This window comes from Ursus americanus, chromosome 28, assembly GCF_024610735.1.
Source record: "Ursus americanus isolate L20-20 chromosome 28, mUrsAme1.1.p, whole genome shotgun sequence".
In the NCBI taxonomy this organism is placed as follows: domain Eukaryota; kingdom Metazoa; phylum Chordata; class Mammalia; order Carnivora; family Ursidae; genus Ursus; species Ursus americanus.
Window position 1 is genome coordinate 11,030,656 of NC_142154.1, and position 20,704 is coordinate 11,051,359.

At 45.8% G+C, this 20,704-nt stretch overlaps 1 pseudogene; it reads left to right on the forward strand.

The window, feature by feature from the left end:
* Window positions 1–225: 225 nt before the first annotated feature.
* On the forward strand, window positions 226–20,246 carry LOC123802386 (protoheme IX farnesyltransferase, mitochondrial-like; annotated as a pseudogene).
* The last annotated feature ends 458 nt before the right edge of the window (window positions 20,247–20,704 follow it).

Genomic DNA, 20,704 nt, shown 5'->3' on the forward strand with positions numbered 1-20,704 from the left:
TCACGAGGCTTATGAGACTAAAAGGCTTAGCACAACCTTGTTCTGTTTCCTCCTTCAACTTCAACTTAGACCTACACAACCGCCACAGGAAACCTTCCACTGCAGCCCTGCAAGGTTCTCAGAACGTCCCACACCACAGTCACCATTAGAGCTTTGCACATACTATTTCCTCTGCCTCGACCTACACACCCAGCTGCCCTCTGTCCCAACTCTGCCCCTCGCTCCATGGTTCATCTAAACCTCTATGCATCCCTCAAGGCCCAGCTCACACATCACCTCCTCCAGGCTGTACTCCCTGACCAGCCCGGCGTGAGTCCCCATGACCCTGACTTGAGTCTAAGTTGACTGCTTCACTACTGGGCCTTCCAGGACGAAAAGCAGTGCTCCGTAAATAGCTGTTGTATGCCAGAAAGTGTCTCCCAGGCCCTACTCCTCAGCAGATAACTGAGGAAATTTCTGCCGCAACTCTTTCCCCAGGAAGAATTTCTTTGCAGCATCGCCACCTCGGGCAGCTCTGGTACCCTCTGAAATCTCACCAGCTCAGACCTAGTCTCGGCCCCTCCTTCTGAGCCAGGCCTTCCCTTCACCTCTCTGCTCCTGCCCCATAGCCCGGCCTCCCCAGCGCAAGCCTCCTCGGAGAGCCTGCCTGTTTCAGCAGCTCTGCACCAGCCCTGTGCAGATCTACCAAGCCTTTCTGTAAGGCTTGTTCCTGCGCAGAAACAGAAACTCCTGGCGGGGAGCCAAAACCCAGTCATCCTGCAAAGTTACCACCGGCTCCTTGGGGAAAAACAGGGACCCGTGTCCTGCCCCGGCCTCTCTCTCCTCCTAAGTTTCCTGACTTATTGGTGAACTTGTTGCTCTCTAGTGCAAAATACTTCTTGCACTGTTCAAATTACAAAGGGCGAGCACATTTAAGAAAGTTCAAGACATCCCCTTTCCTCCAAACATCCTTCCATGTTCTCAGTAATGATAACACTCTGAATCGTCATGAAGCCCACTGGCTCAAATTCCCAGAGGCAGCAGACCTTCTTACCTCCACGGAGGAGTCTCTTCCAGAAGAAGTTGAGCTGGGCAGACAGAAGCTCCAGGCTCACCCAGGTGTCCTACTCGGTCTTCTCCTAACTGAGCCTCCAGGGCTGGACCCCGGGCTCCCAAGGGCCGACAGTGATGCTAATGACATTATTTCTTCTCACCAAGACTCGAGAAGCGACTGAGTTCCAGTGATTGACTTGGACTCCAGCACGGAGAGGAACCCTAGAAACTACTCGGCGCAGGGCTCAAAGCGGGCTCCTCTCTGCTGGAGATGCCGCACATGGGAGCAGGATGTCAGCTATGTGGGGGAGAGCAGGTGTTAAGGAAAGGGGCTGGAAGGCTACATCAACCCTAGTTAACCGCTTCATGCACTGGGCTTCTGTATACACGGCTACCATTTCTGAGCACTTCCTGCATACCAGGAATTGTGTTGAGAGCTTTTCACATCTCACCTGGTATATTCTTCCAGCCAACCTCTGCGGAAGGAGGAATCATGAACCCCACCCAACAGGTAAAGACACTGAGGCTCAGAGCGGCTGTGACTCGCCAGCATCATACAGCCCACTCATGAGGGCGCTGGGATTCTCCCTCAGGCCGTCACACACCGGCTCCCGTGCCCTGACCCACCAGGCCACACCGCACAAGCTCTGGACTGCAGAAAGTTCCTGCGGCTTAAAAAAAAATTATAATTAATTACAACTAAGTTCTCCAGGAAATGCTCATCAAAACCGCTTCACACCATTCGAATGGCTATCATCAAAGATCAAAAATAAGAACAGAAAGTGACAGGTGTTGTGAGGATGTGGGGAATTTGGAACCCTTGTGGCCAAGAGTATGGCAGTTCCTCAAAAAAATAAAGATAGCATTACCGTTCAATCCCCCACTGCCACTTCTGGCTATCTACCCAAGAGGACTGAGAGCAGAGACTCAAAGAGATCTGTGTACATCGAAGCAGTCAAACTCGCAGACACGGAGGGCAGAGCGGCGGCTGCCAGGGGCCGGGGAGGGGGAGGCCGGAGTTAGTATCAAATGGGGGCAGAGAGGAATGGTGGTGCCGGCCCCACAGCAATGCAAATGCAGCTAATCTCACTGAACTCTTACACTTAAAAACAGTTAGGATGCTACATGTTATGTTATATATTTTACCATAATGAGAAACTTACAATGCTAAGTTTCATGTTATGTATATTTCACCGCCATTTCTTTTTTTTTTTTTTTTTTAAGTTTTTATTTATCTTTTTGAGTAATCTGTACACCCAACACGGGGCTCGAACTCATGAACCGGAGATCAAGAGTCGCATGCTCTACTGACTGAGCCAGCCAGGCGCCCTATTTTGCCACAATTTTTTTTTTTGGCCCCAATTTCTTAAAAATCAAGTCCTCCGTTCTCTAGTTGAAAAATTGGGGGCCCGGGGAGGAGAAGGAGGCCTTCTCCTCTCCACCTTCCCTCGTGGCTGTTCCTGCTCTCCGTCTCTGGCGATGGCCGTGCACCCCGCAGAGGCACTGCTGGGCACGTGCTCATTCCTGAGCCTCTGCTCCTGCTGCCTTTTCCCTGGCTCTCCCTCCACAGCTCAGGGCCAACCGGCCTCGTCCACACATTTCAGCTAGAAGATGGCACCCGGGCTGAAAAGCTCGTGAAAAGGCTTTGTGAAGACAGACTGGGCTGTGAGAATGTGCAGAGGCGACGGTTAGCACCCCTGCTTCACCGCATCCAAGATGCCATCTCTCAGGAACAGTGTCTGTCACCCACTGGCTGTCCCTTCCACTCCCACCTTTCCTGTCCCTGGAAGCAAACCCATCTCCTCTCTGGCTCTCTGGCGCCATCTTGTGTGACTTCCTAAATAGCCACACAACTTCTTTTTGTCTTCATCTTGAGAAGCATTGTTGAAGAACAGAATAGTTCTCAAAGTTTCATTGCCCCAGAATTCTTACAATATCCTATAATAACTACAACAATATAATATTATTAATAATAATAATAATGTAGAAGAAAATCAACTTTGCCCACTGTTCCAGCACCAAGTGATCAAGGTTTAATTCCCCCCAACACATTCATAGATATTTCAAAGATAATCAGAAGGGTAGAAGCCGGTTTTATCCCCCTTGCCCTTTGTATGGCTTTCAGTAGAAAAACTACCCATGAGATAAAAATGAAGAAAGCAGCAGCTGGTGTTGAAAGTTCTGTCCGAGCCAGAAGAGGAGCAGCGTAGGTGAACTATGTCATAAACCGTTGTCTTTGCCTGTCTGGGCTCAGCACACTGCAAGTGGGGGCAACCTCACGGTGGCCATTAGAGCTGTCTTCCTAATGAAAATGCAAACAGGGTCCAGGGACACCCCCACGATGCCAATGACCGAATCCACACCTGCAGATCTACTGGTCTATGCAGCAGGGTATGTTGCTAAAGCCAAAACTGCTATCTCAAAGAGAAGGAAGAGGGAAAACGCAGTCGCTTCGAGGCATTAATCACTGGTTCGTGGAATAAATCTAGTAGGAGGATTTTAAGCACCCAGCACAAAGCTTCACCAAGCCTCTCTTATTCTTGTGGAAATGTAAGTTGCTTTCGGCAAGTGACACAGAGAAAAAAGAAAGAAAGAAAGCCACTTTGGTGTTATAATCCCACCCTGAGTTATCAGTGTCACCGAGAGGGCTTTAAAACATCTGCTCCACTCACAGGAGGCCTCCAGCCGAAGAGACTTTCAGGACTCAGACATGGGCTTTGTTCTGGAGATCCAGTCCCCTTCTCCACTGACCGAGTCCACACAGAGCCTACAGAGTTCAAACAAAACAGAAAAGCAAGAGGACCCTGGGGAAGGGAAAGAAGCAGGGGCCGTCCACATTTGCAGGCAAGCTATCTGCTAAAAGATTAATGGACAAAAGCAAACCCTTGCAGCTAGAAGTAGAGAAAATCTCAAAGGGAAAACACGCCACTTCCCCGATGAGACGGCAGGCGGGTGGAGGCCTCATTTTTTTTCTTTAAATACATGTCACATTTCCCAAAAATGCACGAGGTGTCATCCCTGCAGTAAAACAAGTCAGGCTTTGAGGTCGGGGAGCCCTGAGTTTAAAAGCCTGCTGGTGACTTCAAACAGCTTCCGTGGCAGCCCTGGGGCCCCAGGGTCCCCATCTCCACAGCAAGATGAAGAATATCTGCCTCGGGGAACTGAAATGAATACAGGTAAAGCATCCCTAGGATAGAGCCTGGCCCAAGCAGGTGTTCAGTAAACAGTGGGCGCCATGTTGACGATGATGACTGTGATGACAACGATGATGATGATGACGGCGATGACAGCAGTCCTACTGTCCCATTCCTGCTAGACCCCACCCCTCCACACACACACCTGCCCCTCTTCAACCTGGCAGTCACACTCAATAACCAGAGCTAACACCCACTGGGCACCTACGATAGGCGGGGCGCTGTACAATAAATTATTTCACTTCATTTGCAGGGCACCCAAAGATAGCTACAGCTAATACGACACTTTACAGGGAAGGAAACAGGCTCAGAGAGGTTGGGTAATGTGTTGGTCAGGGTAGGCTAACCACTATCACAAAAAAAAACCCAAAACCTCAATGACTTAACACAGTCAAAGCCTACGTCTCCCCCACATCCCTGTTGGCAGAGGGCATGAAACAAAGGACTTACTCTGGCCATCACTCAGGGACCCAGGCTCCTTCTGTATTGTGACTCCCCCACCTCCTACACTGAGCCGCCACTTGATCCCCTGCAGTGAGACAGCAAGCAACAGGGAGAGAGCGAGAAAACCCATGGCTCTTCCTCCCCTGAACTCAGTGTGACCGGTGACACTTCTGCTCACAGTCCACTAGTCAAAACTAGTCTCTCAGGCCCACCTAGATGCAAGGGGCTGGGGAATAGCCTATTCGTGCTCCCAGAAAGAGAAGAAGAGAAGCAGATACTGCTGAACAGTAGTCTCTATCACAATGAACTTGGCTAAGATCACACAGCCAATGACAATGGAAGGGAGCTATGAACCCAGACCCTCACCTCTTAATCACTGAGCTACAGATTCTTTCCCATTGTTCCAATCAAGATGTAGGGTCCATGTTGAATCCGGGTTCTATGAGTCCTTGACCAACAGAATACAGCAAAATGACACTATGACCATGTCCAGTCTCCTAAGACACCGGCAAGTTTCTACTTCCTATCTCTTGGGATACTCTCTCTTGGAATCCAGCGGCCCTGTTTTGAGGAAGCCCAAGCTAGTCTATATGGAGAGATTACCTGTATTAGTTCCAGCTAACAGCCAAGGAGAAGTCCCAGCCATCATCTAGAATCACCCACTGGATGTGTGAATGAAGACACTTCCAGATGATTCCAACCCTCAACAGTCAAGTCATTCCCAGTCAGGCTCCCAACTCAGTGGGGAGTCTGCTTCTCCCTCTGCCCTTCCCACCCTCTGCTTGTGCTCTCTCAAATTAATAAAATCTTTTAAATAAGGAATTTCATGTCAAACAGTCAAACAGATCCTATTACTTCTAGGGGGGAAAGCTTTCAGAATCTCTCTCTTTTTTTTAATATTTATTTATTTATTTATGTATCTATTTATTTGAGAGAGAGGAGAGAGTGAGTGAAAGAGCACAAGCAGGGGGAGCCACAGAGGAGAAGAGGGAGAAGGGTTCCAACCCCAGGACCCCGGGATCATGACCTGAGTCGAAGGCAGACGCTTAACTGACTGAGCGACCCAGGAGCCCCCAGAATCTCTTTATACCGTCCTTTTTATTTTTGTTCTTGTACCATTTGATCTTTTTCCCCGCAATAAAAAATTTTCCACAATAAAAATTTATAACTCATTATCAGGAAAAAAAATGTTTTAATGACATACCCTCTGCTCAATCACTAAAGCCCACTGACCCCTGTGTGATCTTGTCCCTTGACTTTGTCCTTGGTCGACGTGGGAAAGCTGGGTGGCTATGCAGATCCCAGAGGCCCTCCTCGATCCGTGCTCCAGGAACCATCAGTGGCACTAGCCGCCACCTCTGTCCTCTTTGAAGCACTAAGCCAGCTTCTGCGAGGATGAGCAGGGACCTGGGTCAGCCCCACCTGCGCACGCGAAAAGACCCCCAGGAAGGGGGCTGGGACTGTGAGTAAATCAGGCCCTAGAGATGGTTTGTGAAAATGTTGCCGAAGAGACCGGGATGCTGCCTGCCTTTGGACCGTGGCTCATGCTGTCTCCCCTACGTGGTGTGCCCTTGCCGGGCACAGAAGATTAGCCGTAGAAGTGAAAGTTCAGGAAAAGGAAGATGGCAGTGTCCGGCAGCCACAAGGAGAGAGGACACGGGGACCCCAGGGAGCAGCCAGACTCGGGTGCTACAGCTGTATCCCCCCCCCCATTCTCTCCTCATGCCTCCTAACAGGCTGGGTCAGAGGATGTGTTGGGTTTCCAGAAAAAAGGGCAATGCAGGAATCCCCTCACACGCTGTGTCTTTTCAGGATCGTCCATAAGCCGCAGGTGACACTTCAGCACTTGACCTTCTTCAAGCACCTGCATGTCACACAACTGGACAGAAGCCTCAACCAGCAAGTAAAACGGAAGCCAGAACCAGCGCCATTTCCCTTCCTGGAAAAAACACCCTTCGGGTCAGGCCACAGCAGACATCTAGGACAGGAGACCTCTTCCGCCCCCCAGCCGGCCTCTGTCCAGAAAACTAAAGGGAGGGGGTGCCTGGGTGGCACAGCGGTTAAGCGTCTGCCTTTGGCTCAGGGCGTGATCCCGGCGTTATGGGATCGAGCCCCACATCAGGCTCCTCCTCTATGAGCCTGCTTCTTCCTCTGCCACTCCCCCTGCTTGTGTTCCCTCTCTCGCTGGCTGTCTCTATCTCTGTCAAATAAATAAATAAAATCTTTAAAAAAAAAAAAGAAAAAGAAAACTAAAGGGAAGAGAACTGCTAGAACTGGAACCAGCTTCCAGAAAGCAGTGGGGAGACCTGAAGCTGCAGCTGGATGATTTGCCAGGAATTTTGGCTCCGCTGACCAAAACCGAACTCACAGCTCTCAGCCAGATTTGACTGGCCCCGCTTCCTCCTTCCTTTTGTCGGAACAGGCCTTGCTTCCTGTGCCACCAACTCCATCCATCAGTCTTTTGAGGCGCCACTGAACTTAAACATGAATAGGACAAAAAAACAGACCTCTGGTTCGTGGACAGAGCAGCCTGTGGCCGGCAGTGTCCTTGGCCGCTTGCTGTGCTGTTCCAGGAGCTGCCCTTTCAACCTGGGGGGGTGAACCCATTCCTGGGAGCCCTGAGGGTGTCCCACATTTTGCTGCATACCTGATGCTATACCCCGTCGAAGAGGATCAGCGTTGCCAGCACGTGGCTCAGAGCCATGGTTGGGGCCATCCCACCTGGCATGGGCGGGACAGCAGCTACCGGCAGCCTCGAGGCGGGAAAAGTCCTCTTCTCTTGCCAGTTTCCCCCATTTCAACGCCCTGAGCTAAGGACTCTACACAGACTACTCTGGAGGCTGTCACATGATGTCGGTCACCCACCCGGCCCTGTGCAGGTGCACTGCCCTGCACCACAGCCTGGCCTGGATCGGACTGTCCGCGGTGGCCCCTGTCCTGGATGTCAGCACATGGACCTTCCCCTTCATCTGTCTCCCCATCAACCTCTGTATTTCCTACCTCGACTTTCAGTTCTACACGGATGCAGACCGGAAGAGCTCCGGAAGCTGCTCTTCCGCAGCCTCTTGCACCTGCCCTTGGTCCCGCTGTTCCTGCTCACTGGCACTAAGTGGCCCCCAGGGGAACGGTGCCAGGGAAGAGCCTCAGAATTGAAATCACATGGGCACATGGGAAAAAAACAGAAACAAAACATACAGGGAGGCGCACAATTTTTGCCATCCCTTTGCTGTTAGACAAGAATATTTTGGTAACTCTGGAGCTCGACAAGAGAGATTGCTGGGTTTGGTACAAGCCTGTAAAATAATCTGGTGTTCAATGATCACCCGACCACTGTTTTTAATGGTAATGTCCCCTGAGAAGGGCATTTCTATTCCCATTTCACGGAGGAGGAAGCACGCTGGGGGAGGTTAAGGCACACTAGATGAGAACTTGAAGATCGGTCAACTGGTCAACAATTCACAAACATGGAAATGACCAAAGAAATCATGGGACCAACCCCCTCACCTTACAGACAGGATGACCGCAGGCTGCACATTGTCTGACTCTCACATGGCCACGAAAGTGCGTGGAGAAGTGTCGCCAAGAGTTCTCCAGAGCCCTGGATGTTCTATGTCTCTCCCTGGTCTCACTGCACCAAGTCTATGCCCCTTTCTCAACTTGATCTCACTTGGTTACACCAAGTAAGGAGAAGTAATAGTCATCTCTCAATATCAAAAACTAGAACCTTTCTAAATGCCCACCAAGAGGACATTAAATACCCTAAATTATGTTGCATCTTTTAAATGAGTACTATGGAACCCTCAAAAATAATGTTATGGTCAGGGCGCCTAGCTGGCTCAGTTGGTGGAGGATGGGACTCTTGGTTTCAGGGTTGTGAGTTCAAGTCCCACATTGGGTGTAGAGATTATTTAACAACAAAATATTTTTTAAAAATATGGTCATATATTGGGGCGCCTGGGTGGCACAGCGGTTAAGCGTCTGCCTTCAGCTCAGGGCGTGATCCCGGCGTTATGGGATCGAGCCCCACATCAGGCTCCTCTGCTATGAGCCTGCTTCTTCCTCTCCCACTCCCCCTGCTTGTGTTCCCTCTCTCGCTGGCTGTCTCTATCTCTGTCGAATAAATAAATAAAATCTTTAAAAAAAAAAATATGGTCATATACTTGGAAACATGAAAAAATGCTCAAGTTATTATTATGGTAAATTTCAAAAGATGTTGGCAAAAGTGTTTCTGCAGTATGAGTCAACTGTGTAAAACACAACATGAACAGCTTAGAAAAGACTGGAAGAATATACACCGAGATGTTCATTGATGATTCTGCTAAGCACTGGGATCATGGTTATTTTCTTCTTTCTACTCTCCTACGGTGAATATTTTTTAAGAGTACTGAGAGCAATTCAAAAAGATTTTCCTAAAGAAACAGTAAATAGGGGCACCTGGGTGGCTCAGTCAGTTAAGCGTCTGCCTTCAGCTCAGGTCACGATCCTGGAGTCCCAGGATCGAGCCCCACATTGGGCTCCCTGCTCAGCAGAAGAGTCTGCTTCTCCCCCTCCCTCTGTCCCTCACCCTGCTCAAGTCTGCTTCTCCCTCTGCTCCTTACCCCACCCATGCTTTCTCTCAAATAAAGAAAATCTTTTTTAAAGAAAAGAAAAGAAACAGTAAATAATTCACCAAAGAATGCACTTCCGCTTCCACTAAATAGGCCCTTTAGTCACCCAGTAAAGATCCTGACGTCTCCAGGGATCCTAGGTCCTGTGGATCCAACTCTTTCATATCTCTCGGACCCTCTGATGGAGAAAGCAATTCCTCCATAATAAGATAGTGCTTCCTGTGATTAGAGAAGGAAAGTAAAATTTTCAAGAAAATGGTAGAACCTTAATGCTTTACTAGACAAAAACAGAGAATGCTTTCAAATGCTTGTTCTTAGCATCTTCTATATACATAGCCCCCTTGAAGTATGCTAACTTATGACTCTAGGGGCCACCTTTCTTTCCCCTACTGAATGTCACAAGGTCTCCCCTGCCTCTGCTGACTGCCAGGTCACTCTTGGAGGGTGACAGGCTGTGCCCTAGTACACAGAAAACCTATCATTTTGAGGTGCTCAAGAGTTCTACCCCTTCAGGGGTGCCTGGGTGGTTCAGTTGGCTAAGTGTCTGCCTTGCGCTCAAGTCATGATCCCAGGTCCTGGGATTGAGCCCCACATTGGGCTCCCTGCTCAGCAGGGAGTCTGCTTCTCCCTCTCCCTCTGCCATCCCCAAGCTCATGTGCGCTCGTGCCCTCTCTCTCAAATAAAATCTTAAAAAAAAGAAAAAGAAAAAAAAGAGTCCTACCCCTTCATACCCTCACCTATCCCTTCTTCTAAGCTCTGGCTACTTAGTGTTGAGGACTTAGAGAAGGGATAAAAGACAAATGTCTCCTTACTTGACTAGATTTGGTCACAGTTCCTGTATTGGTTGACATTAGCTTCTCTGACCAGCCCTAAGTAGGCTCTCCTGATGTCTGCAAGACAAGTCTTCAAAGGCTAACTCTGACTCTCTTATGGAGTGATGCAGGAGCTGTTTGTTGGGGGAAAGGGTACTGCACAGTTCAATGACATGACCCTGACCCTGGCTCAACTCTTCCACACACTCCTCAACTCCCTTGACTCAGGAATCACAAGAAAAGGTAGGGTAAAAGAAGCCACTCATTACAATCACCTACATAAAACAAGGGCCTCCAACACTCCTTCTCCAAGGACACTGTATTGTTATCCATTGGTGCAGAGCAAATTACCCCAAAATGTATCAGCTTAAAACAACAAATATGTATTCTCTCGGTTACTGTGGGTAAGGAACCTGGGCATGGCTTACCTGTGTCCTCCAGCTCAGACTCTCTCATAAGGCTGTAATCAAGGTGCCAGCCAAGGCTGGGATCTCATGTGAAGACTTGACTTGGGAAGGACCTACTTTCAAACCCACTCACTGGCTATTGGCTAGAGGCACCCTGAGTTCCTTGCTACATGGGCCTCTCCACGGAGCAGCTAACAAAAATGGCGGTTGGCTTCATCAGGGTGAGTGAACAAGAAGAGCCAGAGTGAGCGAGTGCAAGCAAAATGGAACCCACAGTCTCTTTGGAACCTAATCTCAGAAGTGACATCTCTTCATTTCTGCCGCAATCTATTTATTAGAGTCACTAGGTCCAGCCCACACTCAAAGGGATCACACACGAGCATCAATACTAAGAAGCGGAAGAATCACTGGAAGCCATCTTGGAGGCTGCCTTCCACAGACACATTTTCCTGTCTCTCCAGCTCATTGAAGAAAACCATTACATTCTTAAGGAATTACTCCCTTTTACACTGTTGGGCTGAGAAGATATTTTATCCTCTTGGGCCCCTCCACACCTCTAGAAACTCCTGCCTACCCACTCCCAAGTAGCTTGGAAGTACCCCAGCATACTCCTGGTCACTATGACAAGATTGAGAAAATCAACACCAATTTCCTAGATGTACCTTCCTCCAGAAGGCCCAGGACACACAGTCTTCCTCCACAGTGGACCCCAGGAAATGCTCACATCCTTAAAGGCTGCTCCACTGCCCCATCCCTTCTTTTTCTTGCTCTCCCCAAGTCTCTGCTTTCCTGTTAAAGTAGGCTTAGGAGCAGGAAACAAAAGCTCAGAATCCTTGGAGGTTATGAAAACTCCACACAGTCAAAGGGGGAAGCAAGCAACCAAGGACCCGAATTCTGAACTAGGAGAATCAGACTAGAGTCCCAGAAATTAGGAGGACAAGCAGAGCCTGAGGAGAAAACGACCAGGGATATCTGAATCCTTTCCTGGGAAGGTTGGAAAAGGCTCGATCCCCTCAATCCCATCTCCCCTTCCCTTCCAGATGGACTGCAGGCCCCTTCCAAAGCCCAGTAAAATCCATTTTCCACCCCCATGTGCTTCGACTCCCACCCAGAAAAGAGAAACAGTACTGTTTCAGTGAAATATTAAGGAGAACATTACTACAAGTCACAGCACAGAAACATCAGGATTGCTTTCAGGATGCCGCCAACAGGACCTCCCTGCAGTAAGATCAAAGACCTCTTGATTATCAACAATAAATACAGGACTGCAATGAGTCCCCAAGCCTGGCTGTCTGACTATAAGTTCATGAAACCTGAGCACATAAACATTATTTTCTGTTGTGTATTTTTTATTTAAAATATATTTAAAATATAAATATATATATTTAAAATATATTTAAAATATAAATATATATATTTAAAATATATGTAAAATATATATATATTTAAAATATATATAAAAAATATATATAGTCGTTAAGCGGCTGCCTTCAGCTCACGGCATGATCCCAGAGTTCTGGGATCGAGCCCCACGTCAGGCTCCTCCGCTGGGAGCCTGCTTCTTCCTCTCCCACTCCCCCTGCTTGTGTTTCCTCTCTCGCTGGCTGTCTCTGTCAAATAAATAAATAAAATCTTTAAAAAATAGTAATAATAAAATAATTAATTAAATTAAATATATAGATGTTAAATTCCACCATACGTTAAATAGTTATTTGGGGCTAGTTCAAGCATTTATATGTTTTATATGAGGAAATATAGCCCAAACTCTAAACTTCAGTGATATAAATGAACACGTAAACCACAATCAACTCTTAGGTCTCATAACCTTATACTCTAGAACTATAGTTTTGGGGTGTTTTTTAAAGATTTGTTTGTTTTAGAGAGACAGGGAGAGTGCAAAGGCAGGGGGAGGGGCAGAGGGAGAGGGAGACAATCTCCAGCAGACTCCCCACTGAGCGGGGAGACCAAGGCAGGGCTCGATCTCCTGACCCTGAGCTGAAATCAAGAGTCTGACGCTGAACCAAATGAGCCACCCCGGCACTCCTCTAGTACTATAGTTTTTAAATTTTTATTTTTGAAGCACCAAAACAGCTATTTTAACAAGTAAGAACTAAGTAGTCCCCCCAAATAAGGAAAATATCTAAGAGTGGAGCTTCTGCATCTGAAAGAAATAAGGCCAAAGTCCAGCCTGTTTGGCCTCCCCCTCCCTCCCTTCAGATTTCTTGGGATTCTGCAGGGACCCTAGGACTTCGTGGGACAGACACAAGGTTGTGTTTTAAAATTAACCTGCATTTCCAAGATCCAACACTAGAGGGCAGAACGCTGGGCCTAAGCTGAGCTCTAGATTCATTATTCTATTTGTGTCCGGGATGATAAAGACCCCTGTTGCAAACCACATTTTTAAAGAATCCATTTTCAGATCACAAAGATCAACTCTTTTGGAAACATAGGTCTCTGTTAAAGCAAAAGTTGTTGTAGAGTGCCCTGGAAAATTAAACAATTAAGTAACACTAATTCAGTGAGATCAGATGTCTACAAATTTCAAACCAGAAAATAGCCTAAAAATATTAGATAAGAAGGCAATACACTTGGGCCTTGATGAGGGAGGAGGAGCATACATAAGCTCAGGAAATAATAAAAAACATAATAAAGTAATTATGTTACATCTTTAAACATAATGAAACGATCTCATTAAGTCTAAATTCATTTAAAGGTCAATGATGCATAATTTATGTAGGCTCATAAAATGTATTCAATAAATGATGATTAAACCAACATCCCCGTCTTTTTCCTATCCCTCTCCTATTAACTCTATCAACACTAGAACCCTGGTATATCTTATGTGGTTGTAACAAATTTAAAGGATACCATGTTTTCCTGAAGTTATTTCTCATAAAAATACCAAACTCCACAGGCACCTAATCCACTGACATTTTATCAAACACGACGGCGTTGTGGCCCAGAAGATCTGCACTGCAAGGGAGGAGAGACAGAGGAAAGACTACACAGGACTGAAGAGAAATGGGCCCAAGATAAAATAGGTCAGTTTCACAATATGGCTGGGAGCTGCCCTGGACATATATCTTTCAAAATTAAGGAACCGAGCCAACATGAGTCCGCACGGAGAAAAAGACTCTGATTCATACAGCATTTCTCTGTTCTGGGGTCGGAGACGATACAAATGAACAAAACAAACAAAAATCCCTGCCTTCACGGAACTTAAATCCTTGTAAGGAGAAGCAGTCAATGAACAAGCTGGTTGTGAGCACTGTGGAGATGAAGTAAACCAGGGAAGCGGGAAAAAGCCTCTAAGAAAGAGTAGGGGTGTAGGGATTTATCATTTTTTTTTAAGATTTTATTTATTTATTCAACAGAAAAAGAGACAGCCAGCGAGAGAGGGAACACAAGCAGGGGGAGTGGGAGAGGAAGAAGCAGGCTCACAGCGGAGGAGCCTGATGTGGGGCTCGATCCCAGAACGCCGGGATCACTCCCTGAGCCGAAGGCAGACTTAACCGCTGTGCCACCCAGGTGCCCCGGGATTTATCATTTTAAATAGGGTGGTAGATGCCAATTCCAAGAAAAGAGAACGGAAAGGGGAAAGGCACTGAGGCAAGTACAAGGAGTAGGAAGAAAGTAACTTTGGCAAGAACAGAGTGATTAAAATGGAAAATAACAAGACATCAAGTCAGGGAGAAAAGGTAGAGTGGAGGGTGGGGGGTTCAACTGGAGGATGATACTGCTGATTGCCAGGATCTGGGTTTTCATTCTGAGGGAGATGGACCCCCCGTGGTGGCTTATAAAGAAAAGAAAGCATCCTCAGACTTAATGTTCTAATAGGATTACTCTGGCTACTAAGATGAGACTAGGCTGTACAGGGCAAGGGAACATAAGCGTATTACAAAAATAAAGTCCAAAAACAATAATGGCTTGGTTATAGCCTAATAACTTACATCAGACTATTCTCCCTGATGATCACAATTATAAACTCTGGAGCTTTATAAAAGACAGCTGTCTGAAGACACTGCAGAGTGACCGAAAGCAGACAGAAACAGAAGAGGAGCTGACTTTCAAAAAAGGGGAATATAGAGCGCCTGGGTGGCTCAGTTGCTAAGCATCTGCCTTCGGCTCAGGGCGTGATCCCAGGGTTCTGGGATCGAGCCCCACATCAGGCTCCCTGCTCAGTGGGAAGCCTGCTTCTCCCTCTCCCTCTGCCCCTGCTTGTGTTCCCTCTTTCACTGTCTCTCTCTCTCTGTCAAATAAATAAATAAAATCTTTTTAAAAAGGGGGGGGGGACATGGCAGAGAGAGTCAGGCAAAGTCTGGAATCTTACTGCTCTCTGGAGTCAGAAAAAAGAATTGAAGCATGTCAAAGCAGCTGGTTACTGATGGGAAATGGAGGAAGCCACTGAGGAAGTAAACTCAAAATCTCCACAGAAAATCCCCTCACATCACTGGCTGACCCCTGAAGTGCACATCTCTAGGGTAAGACAACAAAGAGCCCAGGGGAAAAACAGCTGGAAGGACAAACAGCTAAACTAGATTTTAGCACACGCCCACCACAGGGAAGACGGAGTTTGGAGAGCAAATCCTAGTTAAAGGAGCTCGGGGGAAAAAAAACACAGGCTTTCCATTAAAACTCCATAAAGGCCACACTTAGGAGTAAAGACCACCTCCCAGGACTAATGTACTCACCTTAAGAGCAACGGTAAAACCAAAATATATCTTGCCTTAGCAATGCATAAAATCAAGACTCACAAGATTGAGGTGATATAAAGTAATTTAACTACATTCTAGAACAAAATTCAATATCTCTAAAGATAGAAAACAGATTTGAGATCCTTTTAAAGCACATCTCCCACAATATCCAGTATGTAATAAAAAATTACTAGATATGAGAAAGCAAAGGAAAATGAGACCCATATAAGAAAAAAAAGATGACTCAGAAGTTGGAATTAGCAGACAAGAACTTTAAAATATCTATTTTAAATATATTCAGGGACTTAAAGGACAACACAGTCATAATGAATAAACAGATTAAAATATTAGTAAAGAAATTAAAAACCTAAAAAATGACCAAAAAGAATCTCTAGAGCTGAAAAATAGAATATCTGAAATTGAAAAAAAAAAACAAAACAAAAATCATAGCATAAGAGTGGATCAGATAACAACAGAAGGAATAATCAGTGACCTTGAAGATAGGTCATTAGAAATCATAACACCTGAAGTTTGATCATGTTCACGAAGTTCCTGAAATAATCAATTATAGGGGCTCTGCACACAATTAGTCAAGAATTTAGCAATCATTACCAGCACTAGGCCTGGAAAAGCAAGAGGAAGGTAAAGTATCAGAAACCAGAGACAGTTGTAAAAGAAGACCTGATTTTACTCTCCTCCAGCTCCTAATCTTCTGATGACTCCCACCGGCCCAGTCAATCGGCTTAGGGGTATCAGAGCCAACTCATTCTGTAAAACTCCCACGGCCCACAGCAGGGCGGAGATTATGGAGAATGGAGGGACAAACAGGGAATACCTAGATTACACACCTAAATATATCCCAGCAAGTGACTAAAAAGACAAAACAAACAAACAAAAGTCCACTGTAGGGGCGCCTGGGTGGCACAGCGGTTGGGCGTCTGCCTTCGGCTCAGGGCGTGATCCCGGCATTATGGGATCGAGCCCCACATCAGGCTCCTCTGCTATGAGCCTGCTTCTTCCTCCCCACTCCCCTGCTTGTGTTCCCTCTCTCGCTGGCTGTCTCTCTCTCTGTCAAATAAATAAATAAAATCTTAAAAAAAAAAAAAAAGTGCACCGTAAATCCTAGGTCATTTACAAATTAATAAAATTCACACTTGCCCAAAGCTCCTGCAGCACCAAGTTCCAAAAAATAATGAAATACCTATTAAATTTTGAGCAGAACTGATGTAATCACATATTTAAAGATTTAGTCAAAATGCTTTTCATGTCTGGGGCGCCTGGGTGGCTCAGTCAATTAAGTGTCTGTCTTCCACTCAGGTCATGACCCCAGGGCCCTGGGATGGAGCCCTGCATTGGGCTCCCTGCTCAGTGGGGAGTCTGCTTCTCCCCCACCCCTCCCCACCTCATGCTGTCTCTTAAAATCTCTCTCTCTCAAATAAATAAAATCTTTTTTAAAAAAATTAAAAATCGATAAATAAAATTAAAAAATAAACTAGGGCACACAACCAGGATATATGGGCAGGAGCTGTTACTGACCTAGAAGAAGAAAGAAAAGAAAAGAGAAGAGAAGAGAAGAGAAGAGAAGAGAAGAGAAGAGAAGAGAAGAGAAGAGAGGGGAGGGGAGGGGAGGGGGGGAAGAGGAAGAGGAAGAGGAAGAGGAAGAGGAAGGGAAGGGAAGGGAAGGGAAGGGAAGGGAAGGGAAGGAAAGGAAAGGAAAGGAAAGGAAAGGAAAGGAAAGGAAAGGAAAGGAAAGGAAAGGAAGAAAGGTTTTCACGTGTAAAAGTAAAGAAAATTATTTCAGATGTCCAAAGATTGGAAAACATATCCTGCACGTTACTTTTAGAAAACATTATTTGAGGGGCACCTGGGTGGCACAGCGGTTAAGCGTCTGCCTTCGGCTCAGGGCGTGATCCCGGCGTTCTGGGATTGAGCCCCGCATCAGGCTCCTCCGCTTGGAGCCTGCTTCTTCCTCTCCCACTCCCCCTGCTTGTGTTCCCTCTCTCGCTGGCTGTCTCTCTGTCAAATGAATAAATAAAACTTTTTTAAAAAATTATTTGAAGACATACTAAGGCAAAGTGAAAGAAAAGTGAAAATATTAAGAACTCGAAAACAGGGAATTTGTAGTAAAAGATTTTGTGTAATGCTTCAATTTGGGCAATGGAGGGTATGCAAATTAGAGTGATATGTTCTTTTTTTTTTTTCATTTATACTTGACAAGCACTAAAAGAAATTATGGTATGCATTCCACCAAGAATCCACTCCTAGCACAAGAGGAGAGAATGGGAGGCTCAGAATCTCCACTGAAACAGACCGTTGAAGAAACCGTCCTAGTTACTAAGGTACCAGACTAAAAGGTCTTTTCTTCCACTATTGGGCACCAAACTCACTGATCCCATTAGATCATGTCGGATCTGATTGCGTGTGGAGCTTAAGGTAAGGTTTGACCCCTCATGCTTTACTCACTGTTCCCATTCTTTATCTGCTCCTTCCTCAGTGCTGCATTCTTCACCCCACAATACGCACAAAATATTCTCTGTCTGATTAACTTAAAACAATAACCATGTTGTCCTGCCCCAACACTTTCTAACAATGGCTAGATTTTTTACAGGATTGGGAAACCGTGCAAAGAATCACTGAATAGGGGCGCCTGGGTGGCGCAGTGGTTAAGTGTCTGCCTTCGGCTCAGGGCGTGATCCTGGAGTTCTGGGATTGAGCCCCACATCAGGCTCCTCTGCTGGGAGCCTGCTTCTTCCTCTCCCACTCCCCCTGCTTGTGTTCCCTCTCTCGCTGGCTGTCTCTCTCTGCCAAATAAATAAATAAAATCTTTTTTAAAAAATTAAAAAATAAAAGAATTAAGGGACAACAAGCAAATATGATGCATGGGCCTTGTTCATATCCTGATTTAAACAAATCCTCTAAAATATGATATTTTTTAGATAATAAGGAAAATTTTAGCGTGATCTGGATGATACCAAATTGTGTCAGACATGATTATGGTACTGTGGCTATGTAAATAAGGCCCATATTATTAGAGATGCATGCCAAAGTATGTGGGGGGGCAATGATATGATTACTGGAATTTGCTTTTAAGAGACAAAAGAGGGGTTCCTGGCTGGCTCAGTTGGAACAACATGAGACCCTTGATCTCACAGTCATGAGTCCAAGCCTCACACTGGGCATAGAGATTACTGAAAAAATAAATAAATAAACTTTAAAAATAGTTTCAAAAAAAAAGAAATAGATACTTATGTGGGGAAATTTGACAATTATTAAATCTGGGTGAAGGATATATGGGGTTCATTGAATTATTCTCCTTATCTTCATATATGTTTATCCATTTTCATAATTTAAATTTTGAAATAAAACTGAAAACACTATTTTTAAGGACTTAAATTATTAGTTTTTGTAACTGTGGAAGAGAAATTATCCACCAGTAGTAGAAATTACCTGTCATCAAGTCTCACCGTTTACAGGCACACCTCAGAGATATTGCAGGTTTGGCTCTGGACCACAGCAATAAAAGAATATTGCAACAAAGCAAGTCAAATTAATTTTTTTGTTTCCCAGTTTAGGTAACAGCTATGTTTACACTACACTGTAGTGTATTCGATGTGCAACAGCATTATGTTTAAGAAAAATGTATGTACCTTAATTTAAAAATTTTATTGCTAAAAAGAGTCATAATCTTTTTTTTAAGATGCTATTTTTATTTATTTGACACAGAGAAAGAGAGAGCACAAGCAAGGGGAGCAGCAGGCAGAGGGAGAGAAAGAAGCAGATTCCCCACTGAGCAGGGAGCCCAAGGCAGGGCTCGATCCCAGGACCCTGGGATCATGACCTGAGCCGAAGGCAGACGCTTAACGACTGAGTCACCCAGCTGCCCCCTAGGATCATGATCTGAACCCAAGGCAGACACTTAACCAACTAAGTGTAGATCATGTTCTAAATCCTTTGTTATCGTTTCAACTATCCACACAGCATCCTCACCAGGAGTAGATGCCATCTCAAGAAACCACTTTCTTTGCTCATCTATAATAAAGAACTCCTCTTGCACCAAAGTTTGATCAAGAGATCACAGCAGTTCAGCCCCATGTTCAGGCCCCATTTCTAATTCTAGTTCTCTTGCTGTTTCCACCACATCCGCAGTGACCTCCCTCCCCAGAGTCTTGAACCCCTTGAAGTCATCCACGAGGGTTGGAATCAACTTTTTCCAAACTCTGGTTAATGTAGATATTTTGACCTCATCCTATGAATCACAAATGCTCGCAATTGGCATCCAGAATTGTGAATCCTTTCCGGAAGGTTTTCAATTTACTTGCCCAGATCCATCAGAGAGATGTGGCAGCTGTAGCCTTACAAAGTGTATTTCTTCAATAATAAGACTTGAAAGTCAAGATGACTCCTTGATCCATGGGCTGCAGAATGGATGCTGTGTTAGCAGGCATGGAAACATGGATCTCCTCGTCAATCTCGGTCAGAGCTCTAGGGTGACCAGGTGCGTTGTCAGTGAGCAGTACTGTTTTGAAAGGAATCTGTTTCTGAGCAGTAGGTCTCAAGAATGGGCTTACAACATTTAGGAAACCAAATTGTAAAGAGATGAACTATCGTCCAGGCTTTGTTGTTCCACTGACAGAGCGCAGGCAGAGTAGATTCATCCTAGTTCTTAAAGGCTCCAGGATTTTCGGAATGGTAAATGAGCATTGGCTTCAACTGAAAGTCAGCAGCTGCATTAGCCCGTCCTCTGAGCCTTTGAAGCCAGGCACTGACTTCTCCTCGCCAGCTATGAAGGTCCTAGATGGCATCTTCCGCTATACGGCTGTTTCATCTACACTGAAAACCTGTGGTTCAGTGGAGCCACCTTCGTGAATGATCTCAACTCGATCTTCTGGAGAGCTCACGGCGGCTTCTGCATCAGCCCTTGCTGCTTCACCTTGCAGTGTGATGTTGTGGGGCTGGCTGCCTTCCTTAAACCTCCTGAACCAGCCTCTGCTAGCTTCACATCCCCTCCCTCCGCCTTCACAGAATTGAAGAGAGTGAGGGCCTTGCTCCGGATTAGGCTTTGGCTAAAGGGAAGGTTGTGGCTATTTGATCTTCTATCCAGACCACTCAGACTTTCTCCATTTCAGCCAATAAGGCTGTTTCACTTTCTTACCATTCATGTGTTCACTGGAGTAGCACTTTGTAATTTCCTTCAAGAAACTTTCCTTTGCATTCACAACTTGGCTAACCGTTTGGGGCAGGAGGCCAATCTTTTGGTCTATCTCAGCTTTTGACATGTCTTCCTCACTAAACTTAATCATTTCTAGCTTTTGATTTTAAGTGAGAGGCATGTAAATCTTTCTTTCATGTCAACACTTAGAGGCCATCATAGGGTTATTAAATGGCCTTATTTCGATATTATTGTGTCTCAGGGAATAATAAGGAGGCTCAAAGAGAGGGAAAGAGACAAGGGAACAGCCAATCAGTGGAGCAGTCAGAACACACACAACATTTAACAATTAAGTTTGTCATCCT